Source organism: Watersipora subatra, chromosome 2 (assembly GCF_963576615.1).
Source record: "Watersipora subatra chromosome 2, tzWatSuba1.1, whole genome shotgun sequence".
NCBI lineage: Eukaryota > Metazoa > Bryozoa > Gymnolaemata > Cheilostomatida > Watersiporidae > Watersipora > Watersipora subatra.
The window spans coordinates 59,485,973-59,500,622 of record NC_088709.1 but is presented as its reverse complement, the minus strand read 5'-3'; the positions used below and the strand labels follow the sequence as shown (position 1 = coordinate 59,500,622).

At 33.5% G+C, this 14,650-nt stretch overlaps 2 long non-coding RNA genes across 2 annotated transcripts in view; both read right to left on the bottom strand.

Annotated features, from left to right (window-relative positions):
• Positions 1-14,650, bottom strand: part of LOC137388641 (uncharacterized) — a 166,263-nt gene that overhangs the window by 85,893 nt on the left and 65,720 nt on the right. The gene's annotated exons all lie outside the window — the stretch shown is intronic.
• LOC137388802 (uncharacterized) lies at positions 6,685-13,810 on the bottom strand. Its single transcript, XR_010978029.1, has 3 exons — positions 13,717-13,810; positions 12,248-12,361; positions 6,685-6,744 (listed from the first exon to the last, which is right to left on the bottom strand). It is a non-coding gene; the product is annotated as an uncharacterized lncRNA (long non-coding RNA).

The window sequence follows — 14,650 nt, the reverse complement described above, 5'->3', positions numbered from 1 at the left end:
GCCACAAAAAGCTTGAAAAGCTCGGTTTAATAAAAGTTTAGACCGAAAATTGAAACGCCAATAAAGCCGTGCGACCGATTGTAGAACTATTTAGTAGTGCGTATTTCACAAGAAAACCGTGTTCATTTTACCAGTCTATGGTGCTGTTTACTTGTAATCGAATTTATTCGAAGGTTTTTGTAATAAACGTAGACCGTTTGAGGCGTAGACCGATTTACAGGTACGAAATTGTGGTACACCGTTTATCAGCCTATGTTTTTTGTCCAATCACCAAAGGTTTCATTATTTAAAACGTTAGCCGATATTCTTTACAACTTACGTACAAGCTAGGGCCAAACTACAACGCCCTTTCATGACGAGAACATTTTTTATTTTGCTACATTTTTATACGAGTAAATGCTCCTACCCGCTTTCTGTTAAAGATCGCTTATCAAAACCATTCTACATTCAACGCAACCAACTTTCAAACTGTGTATAGTACACAGTAGCTTGCCATTTTACTTCTAATTTTGCATTTCAGAGTTATAATAAACATATTTCTTTATCGTTGTTGAATTACATACATTACAGTAAATTAGGCTTACAGCTTTATAACACTTTTATAACAGCTTTTATTTTGCTGCAGTTTGCAGAAATCTTTGAGACGCATTAACGCTCATAGGTTTTCTGTTATTGCTGTATTACTATATTAACAGTATTGGTTATTTTAATAATATCAGTGCATTTTACTTATAATATTGGCCAACATTGCATTTCTCCTATTGCAAGGGAGAGATATAAACGTAATATTTTCCTTTCATTGTTGTTGTTTGTCATGACCAAACACTTTTTAAAGAAATTTTCTAAAAACCTATATAAATACCACAACTTCTCGATATTGCTACCTATGACGTTTTGAAATGTAAACAAAATTGTGTATTGGTTTTCTATTATTACTATATTAATAAAATTGATTATTCTAAGAATATCAGTGCATTTTACTTCTAATATTGGCCAATATTGCATTTCTCCTGTTGCAGGGGAAAATTATAAACATCTTTTCCATTCATCATTGCTTATTTTTGTATATAATAACACCCACATCCAGTATATTACAGCTACCATTGCAGTTATCCTATTGCACTGCAGAGCCATTTGATTGCTAATATTGCATTTCTCAACCATTAGTACCCTTTATTTTTTTGCCATTATCTCTGGCCATCTCTTTGGTCGTGGGCTGTATGACAGTGGAATTTCTAGTATATATATATATATATATATATATATATATATATATATATATATATATATATATATATATATATATATATATATATATATATATATATATATATATATATATATATATTATATATATATATATATAAATATATATATATATAGTCAAATTAGATTGAATAGGAGGCCACTTTGGAAAATATATCCACGATATAGGGCTTTCTGATAATAGGAGGCTTCTGATAGGAGGCTTCGCTAGAAACATGCTTAAACAACTCTACTCGTCATGCTGATCGCATACGTATCTATTTTGTATTTTGCATAAATTTTGCCGGAGAGTTCAACATTTTGGAAAATTTTGCAGGTTAGGAGGCTCTGTAGTTTGAAATGGAGGACCTCCCATTAGCGTAAAATTTGAAAATCTTTATACAAAATTCTGAGTTGTCTTCTCTTTTGCAAGAGAAGTTATCTTCTCATTAATTTCGGGGCCTCCTATTATGTTTTTATATCTTGAATTAGATAGTCCTAGTTCCAAGCTCTAATTCTTTTCTTTTTATATAAATTTAGCTAATTATGATATTTAGTTTGGTTCTTTTTAGTTGTAATGAACCTTTATTGCATCATTTAATTTTCTATCAATTGGTTAAAAAAGCAAACTAATTTGGGTTTCAGGGATTTTGCCAACAGATCTTAAGAAAACCGATTTGCAGGCACATCTGTGTGTGCTTTGATCTAAAGTTTATCATACGTATTATTCATAAAATTGAAAACTGATGCTTTCCCTTAATAGCTTGTTAGTGGGCATGCATGGCAAAAACAAGCATTTTGTCCATTTTAAAAAAGTTGTAATAAGTTGCAATAAAAGCTAGGATGGTATTGACATCAAGTAATTGGTATTGAAACCATCCTAGTTGTCAAATAGAAAACTTTTAAAACGTATATTAATTAAAACAGTGCATATATTCATGCTGCCAAATATGCCTGGTAGAGTCAGAGACACCCAATTTTTAAAACATAAATGTCAATCATGGGATATTTGGATACCTGTGGCCACATTTATTACTTATACAATTTGATTAGGTCAATTCATTGCTACTGAGGCAAAACTGGGAAATATAGCATATGTGGAGCCCTTTGGATTATAACAGGTTTCAGATAAGAGCTTTCGATGAAACCATGCAGTAACATTGAATACACTCTGCAGATTGCATGCATGTATATCTAACTCACATTTATCAACATTGGTCAGCATATTTCTTTAAAAAAGCCCAAACTTACTCATAAGGAAAAAAATTGACTTTTTAAGCAACCCCATCAATGAGTTGAGTTTACAGAAAAGGAAAGCTCAATATAAGTATGTCAAACAAATTGCTTAAGTGAGTGCAACGGTGACAAATAAAATATTCTTAAAACACAATGAGTTTGTATAAATCTAAAAGTCTTTAGTGCAAATGGAGCAACCTATCAAAAGCAGGCCTAACAGCTGTTACATTACCAACAGATTAAAAATCAAAGCATTCACAAGAATACCATAAAACATCAACAAAAGTGGACTATTTTATTTCTGTCAAATAAAGCTGTAGAGCTTCAAAACACTGAGCTCCATAATTGTCTTGCAAATTGTGTGACCATTTCCTGGCACCTCGAGTATAATGTGTGGAGTGGTGGTAGCTGTAACTAATGGCTCTGCACAACGTTTAAAATATGATTTTAGCTAGAGATCTTTGAAGCAATTCGCAAAAGAACTTTGCTGACTGTAGACACGCCCAGCTACAGAAAGAACTTTAAGGTTGGATGTCATTTCAGTCACTGGATGCCTTTTTGGAAATTCAACATCAACTTGTTGTTTGAAGGTTAGGCAATCTTGACCACTTTGCCTCCACTGGTAAATATGCTGCTCTACCTGCAAAGAAACCAGTTATTAACCTGTTAGTATAGTTAAAAATTAGGAGAATGTTGAACACTACTCATTTTACAGACTTTCCCAAGATATCAAACCAGCTTTAAAACAATACTGACTAAAAAGTGTGCTCCATCATGTTGTTTTAGAACGCTTAGGAGATTGGCCAGAAACTTGAAGAGTAGGCTTTTGCAGCAAGCTATTTCGGTGGCTGTACTAAATTTAGGTCGCACAGAAGATGCTTTCCTACTAAAACTCTGCATAATTATGTTTCCCCTAAAGAGATTGCAGTTCTCACTATGTTGATGTTTTGCCTAAAAAAAATTAACCTAGTAAGCCTTAAAAATTCTTGTTTCGATGTTGTTAACACAAGTTAACTCAATAAAAGTAAAAAACAACAAACATTATCATTAATGCTTTCTTTTAAGCTAAAGCTTTTTTGTCAAACTATTAGGTAAGAATGGTATCGTTTAAATATAAAATGTAATGAATAGTTGGGTTAAGAAAAGCTTTGCTTTACAAACTAATAATTACAGCGTTACCATTCCTCTTATTTCTAAGCAAAATGCACCAAAATCTACAAAATTTTACACATTCAGCCTGTACTGTGATGAGAACCGTGTCTGTCCATATAAAGCCACCGTTGGATAATGGAAAAATATTGCATCCCACAGGATTTGAACTTGCAACATTTACCTTGCTAGACTGACAATACAACTATGCTAATTGACCTTGCAATAATTTGCAATATTTGAATGCATAATTATTGTAACTGATAATCTTTTACAGCACTCTACACTGCCATGGTATTTTTTAGTACAAGCCAAGTTGATTCAAAATCCTGAGCTGAGTAAAATTCCTAACTGTCTACACGGTCAATTTTTTCCATGCACAAATTGACTATAAATTGTATAAAAGTCCCTTTTCATTCAGTTGACCTTGAACACTGTAAGGTTGGTGTGTATGAATATGCCTTTCACTGCAATGCATACATGTACAAATTAAGCATAGGGTTACCGCCAGGTTACTCTGCAAAGCAGAGTTGTCCTCTCGCGCACTCCAAACAAATCCTAAATATTTAGGATTATACATTAATCATTAATTATATAGAAACTATTGAAATTCTTTAAATAGTTTAGAAGTTTCTATTAAAACATAAATTTAGCTTTTGTTTACACTATTTAGTCTCTGCTTATATAATAAAGCTACTTTTTGCCATTAGCATGTCTGTGCAAATGCACTCGTTTATAACAGTTCATCTTTGTAGACTATTTGAGATGACCAAAATAAATTCTAGCTCAGCTAAAAATTTAATTCTGATGCTGATATCAACTGATTTGGCAATTAAAAAAACATTCAGTTTTGAAGGTAGTAAACATGAATTTGGAGATCAAAAAGAAGGTGAGGTGAATAAAAGCCACAAGAGACAGACTGCTACTTGTTGCGGCTAGCTAACAAAGTAAAATCAGTGTCTGTATGACTTATCATTTATCCATCGTCGGGAAGAGCTTGGGAGCAAGATAGATTTTGATGAGACTAGATATCATGACATTCAGCTTGGTATACAGACGGTCCCCAACCTACGAACGAGTTACGTTCCGAAGATTTGTTTGTACAGTGAATTTGTTCGTAAGTTGCTTCAGTGCTATATTTTGTATTATAATTTATGCTTAAAATGTATTTATTTATTATTTATGCCTACATGTATATAAGTATATTGAAGGTTTATATAAGTATGTTTAAGGCTTGTATAAGTAACCTGTAAATTGGTTTGTACTGAAAAAACTTTTTAATAAAATGGAGAGAATACTGTGGTGGACGCCGGGCCATGACACTGCATTTCTTATTGATTGTATGTGTTGTCCTTTTTTATTATATCATTGTTTTAATCGTTATGCTGGAACTTATCGCTGTTGTCCTTTTAATGTGTTGTCCTTTTATTATACCGTTGTTTCACTCGTTATGCTATTGTTATATCTGATATCCCATCATAACACTATCATTTATCGTCACTTTTATTGTTGTCATACCAACTCGCTAGCGGTCCTATTTATTCACCTTGTTAGCCGGTGTTCTCACCGTTTGCCGTTAGGACGGAACGGTTGATATTACTGAATATAACGGAGCGCTCTCATTTATTTGAGCAGAGCAGATAGATGTACGCTCCTCGAATAGTGAAATTTCCTTCGCTAATAAAAAGCTGAATGAAACTACACACACTCTTCTTTTTATTTATTAGTCTAGATCGTGCCAAGTAAAGGTCGGCAAACTCCTTTACAATACATACAGGAAAAATAAAAAAGTTATTTGCACATTGGAGATACGTTCACACACTTATGCACTGCAACAAACTGGGCAGAGGAAGGTGGATGCTGGGTGATGCTTCTACATAGCGCCTCTTTCTGCCGCTAATACGTCCGTAATACCGTCGGTATTATCGATGAATATACGCGCAGACCTGTTCATATGTACCGTTGTTCGTAACTCGAATGTTCGTAAGTAGGAGTCTGTCTGTATTAACACTCCAAAGCTTTCACTGATAGATCCCCTTCAAATATTTCTGATTTCTTGCGAGGCGAATCATTTTACATATTTTTGACAAAAATGACAATCTCTAATGACAAACTAGTTGAACAATGTATTGGTATCTATAATAGCGAACCCTATGCATCTTATCATTGCTCAAGTTTGATAAGAATGTAAGCGATATTTTTAAGGACAACTATGAAAATTTTGTTAATAAATTTGGGAATTTTCACCAACTTGACACTTTACCCTATATGGCATTACTTATGTTGGTCAAACAAAAGCTTTACATAAATTCTTTACATTGAGAGGAATTTGCGTTATAATAGGTATACATGTACATTATAGCAAAATTTGCTGTACAGCTATTCCAACCAGATAAAAATCTGACCTATGCCCATAGTACAAAAAATTCATAATTTGAGTTAAAATACTTGGATTTAAGTTAGAATATGACCTAAAAGTCAATGAAAGGAACATTAATTTACTTTTCACATAGGAAACAAATACATTATGCTAATGAAACAATGCAAGTGTTTTGGCCTTAAAGTTTGGCTCATTTATGTATATACTTAAAAACATTACTTTTTATTTTGTGGGTTTTCACTGTCCACAAAAGACCCTGGTCCCCGTTAATCCCGAAAATTGAATGATGACTTCAGAAAACAGCTATGACAGGCCGAACTGGATTTGGAACAAAAGGTACATTTCTCACAAACAGAGATTGTAAATGGTACAAAAATGCAAGTTAAGCAATACGAGTGTCATTCAGAGTTAAAAAAAAAGCTATAGCTTGTTGCAGACTATTAGATACATCGTCCAAATACATATTATTGAAATTTTCGGACTAGCACAAAATTTTTCATCTCAATATTTGTAAAATACATCTAAAAAAATATTGTTTTTCACCAAGGTTCATTCTATGTCACTCAATATTTTGGTGTTTTGACACCATAATTTACCTTCACTAAGTTCCTTTGTCCGCTCTCCTCTGACCAGAAATCTCCCCAAATATGTAAGCTTTTGTAACATTGAATCGTCAATTCTTTAGATAACTTGTCTAGCACCAGAGTGGGTGCGGAACATGTTATAGCAACACCCTGCAATTAGTAATAACAAAATAGAAATATCACATTTTTTGAATAGATGATTTTCCGATTTAAATTAAACTCTGTTCATAGCTAATCAATTGCAAGCTCATTGATTGCTGCAAAAATGGAAAAAACTGAGCAAGCAGAAGTGCATCTGATATTTTAGCTTATGACTCTCAATCCCAGCTCTGATATTTGTCATCATTGTGATTTGTAGGCAGTAGAAGAACGCGAATTAAGCAATGTAAAAACTTATTCATATCCTATTAAAAAAATGGACTTCAAATGTTGAAGTGGTATTTCAAAAGCAATTACTCATTCGTAAAATTGATAGTCAGTAGTCTGACCCTGATCTGGACTTGGCTTTTAGATATTATTGCAAGGTAAAGTTTAGAGCTGGTCACCATAGGTTTTAACTGTGAGTTTCAGTTCCTATTCCAGACACTATGCTTACATATAGTCTGTACAAGTGCTATCGTCAATGGTCAGGCAACCAGAATGCAAGAACATGACAAATATAAACATGCAAGGGTGAATAGGAGCTGTATACACAATTAAAATAAAGCAGTTATTTCACAGGGCACAGTCCAATTTGTAAAACGGAATAACTAGTAAATGACATTCAACTAAATTGTTGTTGATGACAGCCCTGCACAAGCTTCAGCTAAACATTTACAGATAAAAATTACATAAAGAAATACACAAACTAAAAAGCAATAATACTTAGTCAATACTAAGAATGATTATGAAGTTTAAGAATATTAATCAAAATTACGTACAGTGGCACTCGCATACCGTTGTTGCTTGAAAGGTATGTTTCCAAAAGAAAGTCTTGTCATTTTTTGAAAAGATCACTAATGCTTAAAGGTTGACTTGCAACAAAATTCACACTACAGTTATTTGGTATCAAAAGATTCACTATGTCTTACTCTGTTGTGTTGCATGTGCAATATATGTAGAAATGTGATAACATGCTCTTAAAAGCTGAAAAGCGAACAGTTAATCGCCGCCATTACAAAATTGCCGAAGATTACAATCCCATTCCAAAAATGGGTCAAATGGAACGTAGCTCAACAAGATGGCTTCTGTTTACACTTTCATGCAACCTCATTCATTTAAATTATTTCACAAATACATTTCACGCGTTCAATAAAACGATGTCTATTGTCCTCAAGCATCTGTTTCCTCATCACTGTATTGATGTCACTTTGAGCACTGATATCTCAAAACCTACCATAAAAATTTGTTTAATTTTTAACCTTAGCTCGAAGGAATGCATATCATCATCCGATAAGCATGAAAAGCCTGTTGGTCACCTGTGATAGTCAAAAAATGCTGCAGAAATTATGCTCGCTGTTTGGCAAGAAGCATGGGTCACATGATCAGATTGCGACTAGACGATTAGATCAACCCAAAACAAAGTTGTAAACTAGCGAGCATCTATATTTGGTAAGAGCTCTTTGGTGAAACCCAAAGTTTATGTCATAAACTAGTGCTACAAGAAGTTTTATAATGAGCCTTTTACGGAACTTACAATTCATAACCAAATCATTTTACTATGTCAGAGAAATAAATTGATTCCAATCTACGGCGGTTTCGGGATCGCGGAGATTAACTGTTTCTTTTTTAGCTTTTAAGAGCTTGTAATCACAGTTCTCCATATTTTGCACCTGCAACACAGCAGAGTAAGCCATGGTGAATCTTTTGATACCAAATAACCGTAATGAAATTTTGTTGCAAGTCAACCTTCAACAAGCAAAATGATAACAAGCTCCAGTACCATGCATTGACAACTTGGGCAGCTAAGTCATACATGCAAATCAGATGAGTATTTTACGGTATTTTGGAAAAGCCAATAATTAACCAATATTTGAGTTTTTATCAAATTAAAGTACATTTAATGGGCAATTTTAGCAGCGCAAAGAAAGCACATTTCTGATGACCATTTGCACCAATTTAGGGCAGGTAGTAGGAGTGAAACAAATTGGTTCGACTTATTTTAGTCAAAAATGGATACAAGTATTAGTATTAGTAGTATACAAATAAAAGTTTGTTACGGAAAGTTTCATCATAATAACATAATTTGAAATAAATTATATGATAAACCTCTTGCAGTTGCTTCATTTTGTCCTGCAAACGCATTAAAATCTGTAATAGAAAACAAGACACCTATACAAAATCAAAACTGGTAGTTAATTTCTGTTAGTGATGACATATTTTTTATTGTAGTTCTACAATAGCACTATAAGTTCCAAACAGTGCATTAACTATTAATATATGTCATGATCACAGAATGCATGGTAAGTCGGGATTACAAGATTTAGCAAACAAAATTTTGATTCTAGCCAAATTACAGCAGATTTTATGGTCAAAAAACTGAAGCACGTTTACCATTAGTGCAAAAACATAGTTCCAAGAAAACTGGTGTTAAAGTTTGAGAAACGAAAACCAATGTACAGTTTTGTTTACATTTCAAAACGACATAGCAACCAATATCAAGATATTGTGATATTTGCCTAGATTTCTGCACTTAGATCCAAAACATTATGCTGAATTTACAAATCTAAACAGATTTTAGCTGGTTTTCAAAGAAATAGCTGTATATTTATAAGAAAGTGTATTACTTAATTTTGCAGATATTAAAAACAGCTTGAAAGTATCGCGATATTGGGCACACCCAAATCATCAACCAAATCTTTATAAAATTAACAACAGTAACATATTGCACACCATCGGTCACTATATACTTCGACCTTGCAAACTCAAATAATTATTCTCCTAACTAAATCTGATTATAATTTCATAAAAATTGAATAATTATTCTTATTATTAAATATTGTAGTAATCTGGTAAGAATCGTTAGCAAAATATCACCGCAACTCCCTTTACTTTCACTGCTTTTGACATCAGTTAGAATTCCAAAGTACTTATTACAAGTGTCCAAAATGTCAAAGTTATCTTTAAAATTGGCAAAAAAGAAACAATTATTTTAATCGGACACCATTTTTCAGTACTTCTTGTTTAGCATAGCAACGATTTTAAGTTTTTTTTCGAGGGTAAAATACTTTTATTGGCTAAACTGACTTCAGATTCAGAAAGATCACTCTTTGATTGGTCCAGAACTACAGGTTACAAAATTTGTTACCAATATTATAAGTTCAGTTGGTGCAACTTCAAAGTCAAATAACTCAACTTCGTGATTTGCGACTTAATCATGGTTTCTGTGACCGCGACCCATATGATCTACCTGCTTATAACTTCAACTCCTTTACTACCAAATGGATCTCTCTACCGCGACATAAGTGTTTCGTGAAACCTAATTTCTAAAAAGAGTGTATAAATGGTTATAACTTTACACCCCAATTGTTTATTAACAATATTTTTATAGCAAGTTTGTCAGCATAAGTTTTTATGTTAGTTCATGCCCCCAAAAATACTACAAACGAGTTGCCGAGTGAGAGGGACCACTTTTCGTCCATTTTGAAATTACTGTGAGATAAGCACAAAACTCTAGTCGGATGAATTATGAATATTATTAGTTTACATGTTAATTAATCTGATGAACATAATTACTCTCATTAGTACTATTGCTCAATAAAGTTACTCAGTCTATAGATCTGAAGTTAGTAACCATTTATGGCTGTATTGCTTCTGAAATTACTGGTCATCAGTAAGAAGATTTCACAAAACAAGTTTTTGCAAAGCAATACTATGCTCAGGTTGTAAACGCATTCTTATTTGCTCAAAATATGCAAATAATAGCTTTTTTTAATCAGGTATAGATGTAATAAGGGAATTTAATAATTACTCAGTAATCGGAAACAATTTGTACAAAAGCTTGCTAAAGCCGCATCATGCAGCACTTGGCCATACAGAAACACATTGCCAAACGAGCTGTACTATTGGTAGTTTAAGAGTTCACACTGAAACAGCTTCAAAATAAAATTAAGACATAAGAAATCAGTGCAATAACTGCTTCGTATTACATTTACTTCATGCCTTGTTGTAATTGAGCATCATACTGCGTGCACAATTGGGAAAAAATGGCTGCAAGATCAAAATTTACCAAGTATTTAATTTCTTAATGAAGCCGTGATAAAAAACAATTTAGACAATTTATGCAGAATTTAAATGCAACTGCATTTCATCAGCATTTTTATAAGCAGGCTTAGTGTAAAAAACAGAGTAAGAGCCATACCACAAGTTCATGAAGTTTTGAACAAATTGTTACTTTACCCTTCAATATGTTATAAAATGCTAAGACAAGGTTAAACAATTATTGACGCTGTTGGAAGAGAGAACGTTTCAAATGCCTCTAGATTTCATAAAAAACAGCTAAAAATGATGGCCAGGGTTCTTGAGGACACTTTTATTTGTATGAAGGATTGGTAGATAGAACATTATTACACAAACAGACAATTCCAGAATTAAAGCCCAAACATTGTGGCCATAAAGGGTGAATAAAAATTGTTTCAAAGTAAAAGCTAAAAGGCTATTGTGCCTGGTAGTGGTAGCATCATTACCATATCATTTTTCTATTGAATAACGTAATACACTTTTTATTAGAATAGAACAGACTTTGGTACATTAATTTGTCCTACATGTGATGGCTCTTATTAAAGACCTAATTTTCACCAATGAAGTGTGCCCTCAGATTAAGATGACCTTATTTATGAACCACACCGCCTATCAGAGTTTTTTAACATACACATTAATCAGCAGAAGGTTTTACGCCTAATGTTACCGACAAAAAATCTAAAAAGTGTGTTGCAGTATGAGCTTGGTCAGGTTCTCATCCTCTTTTGCTGATACAATAGGTAGCAATCAGTAGTCCATTTTCCAAATGTTTATTTATTGCCCATTTCTAAAACCTTGGTAGCTGTAAAGGTCTAACACAGCTGTTTATTGCAATAATAAACTGTAAAAACAAAAATAATGATTCTCAAAAAACTTTGGTCGCTGTTGGCTGTTAACCTGTTTTCTATTAGTTAGATGCAGGATGGCGATTGGTTTTTTCCTATTAGGTACACATATGACCGGCTAACTAATTGCCTACTCACTAATAAGAAATGTTTTGTACAAATATTTTTTAGCGCATTGCTCTTGGTTATAAGCATACATTGCGCTGAGCTGCACTGCGCAGCCTGTTGTACGCACTCAGTTAATGAACTAGACCAAAATCTGATTGTGTTTTAGACTTTTTCCATTCGGAAAACCCAGGCTACACTCATTAAGAAATACATTCAATCTTTAAAAAATGGTTAATATTTTAATACTTTGATATTGTATTTGTACAATTTAAATATCAATTGTACATGCCACTCCATACATGGTTATTTTGCTTCATAACTATTGTTTTACTGTTTTTGCGGATTGTCAGTGCTATAGTATTTTAGTGTAGCCAACTACCCAATGTAATGACTGCAGTCTCCAGAGCTCACTTTAGTCATCAAAGCCCAATTTAATTATCAGAAGATTAGGAATACAAAAAGTAGAGGACTCATCAACTTACCCTTCAGTTTTTCAAAACACTTGTAGGCCAATATGATTAGTTCTGTGAGAACATGATTAAAGAACAATAGTTCTGCGTGGTGAGCTCATCTTCGTTCTCCAGATTAAACAACTTCTACAAAAGAACAAAGATTTTAACATTGTATAAAAAAATAAGTTGATAAGGACTTTATGCACAGAGTCTCTGACCACCTTCAATTTGGTATTGGAAAAAATGTTGAAAGTGAGCTACCGTTAAACCTATATTTGAATGCACCTTGATTTGATTGGCACCGCTATTTGGGACCACATCAAGAGATTGCTTTGAAAATCGAGCGCCATCTTTTTAATGAACGCCAACTCTATTTGAGGAGGTAAGTTACCTTATCAGTATATGTATAGGTTTAGGTATATTCGCCTTTTGTGAAAATATAGCAAGGAGCTTTTAAGGTCCAAACACACTAGGCGATTTTATTGCAAGCGTCATGAGGGCGAAGATATCGCTGGTGCGTGCATAAACACACTTGAGCGATTTACTAGCAAATGATATAATGGGCACGCTCACAAACTGCCAATAAAAATCTGTATCATTAGTTTTTTCGGAGTTGTTGATAAATTTAGGCCAGTCAAAATGTCGTCGTCTAGGCTACAACATAAACAACCTCCACATTTGTTATTAAACCTATCTCCCTTTCAAAGAGTGTACACTGCCTACACTACAAGAAGACAAAAGAAAAACGATTCTTGTATTTTTAGCTGTATTGTTTTTACAATTTTTTATACATATTTTATTTTGTAGTGGTTTTTCATATTTAATATATTAAATATTTACCATTCTCAAGATGGTCAACCGGCGCAACGATTGACTCCGGATGTTGGTTTTCAACTCGTTTTTTTTTTAATTTTGTTATGATGGACAGAACTGGGAGTGCTATTATTAAATTCATGAACAATTGAGTGTTCGTTCTAAAGATGTTTCGTAACAAAATAGAAAATTGGAGCTGATGTACGTTGTTGAACATCGGTAAGTAATAATTACCCGCCGTAAAATTACATTCTGGTAAGAACTAACCAATCGAAATGCATCTCGTTAGCAATAAAGTTGTGTAGAGAAATTCTAGCTTTATCGCTCTGCATGAACACGCTGAGTAAATTTTAATGCAGATTAGCTCTAACGCAATATCGCTCTAATTATCGCCTAATTTGTTTTCACCTTAAGAGAATGCTTCAGCGATAACACTTGTTCTATTGAGTCAAATATGCTACGAAGCAAAAAATTACTCTGAATTTGTTGTCGGGGTTTTATAAAAACACCATTATCAGCTTTTCAAATGTCTTAACCGCCAGTACATCAGCAGTCATAATTAAACATTGTCCCAAAACAAGCGGCCTCAAACTGCCTAAAATATCGTACTAATCAAACATTCCATGTTAAGTGGAAAGAAAATGGGATAAACTACAGCATTGAAATTAAAGCACTCTCACACTCACTTCATGAACAGTTCTGTCAAAATCTTTACTGATAACTCAGCTTGCACTTTTATTCCATAAGTGCCAGAGTCACATCTAGGAGCAATAGGTCGGCTTTTCGCTAGAGGACAAGCAAGGCTAAAAGTGATAAAAATTAGATAATACACAATAAACTTTCAAGTTCAATTAGTGATGAGGGAGCAAAAGTATCCTACATGGGAGCTATTGCACACTTTAAACATGATATTTGTACCTCACAAACTCACATGGTCTTTTAGAGTAAAGTATATGCTCCTATAACGTATACCTCCTATAGCATAAATTCTAGAAAAAGTTGGGCAATTTTGTGAAGTTTTTGCTTCGTACCGCGTAAAAAACTCCATATAACTTAAAGTGTATCATCGGGCGAGTTCTAAAGTTTGATTTGAGTGTTAGTCTGTCTCGCCACACCTGCGAGAAAAGAAAGCGACATACAGCGGTGTCAAAGTATTTGTCCACCTCAAACCTCACTGCCCATTTTAGGTAAATTTGTTGCAGTAGTCATGTAGAGGGATTGAACCCTGACAAACCATGCATCATTTAAAAGTAAATTAACATTAGATCTTGTTGACACCATCAGTAATAAAATTACGGTTAATCAGGGATTAATAATCATTTATAGGCCAATCAATGTGAATCAGTGCTTATTAACTCATTTTCAAACGCAATATGACATTATTAATTTTCAAGTGAAATATTATCACAACAATAGAGATCCTGTTGGACAGCATGTGCAGCAAAGGTTTACAGTTTTGCTTGTTAAAAGAGGAACAGCTAGAGATCCCAGAATTCATACCAGCGTCAAAATCAACCATGGATAAGAAATGTGTCAACGACCTCATCATTCGCCTGTATACGATGGGCAATCTGAGCAATAGAAAAATAGCGAAGAAGCTTAGAGTATTTCAATCTAAAG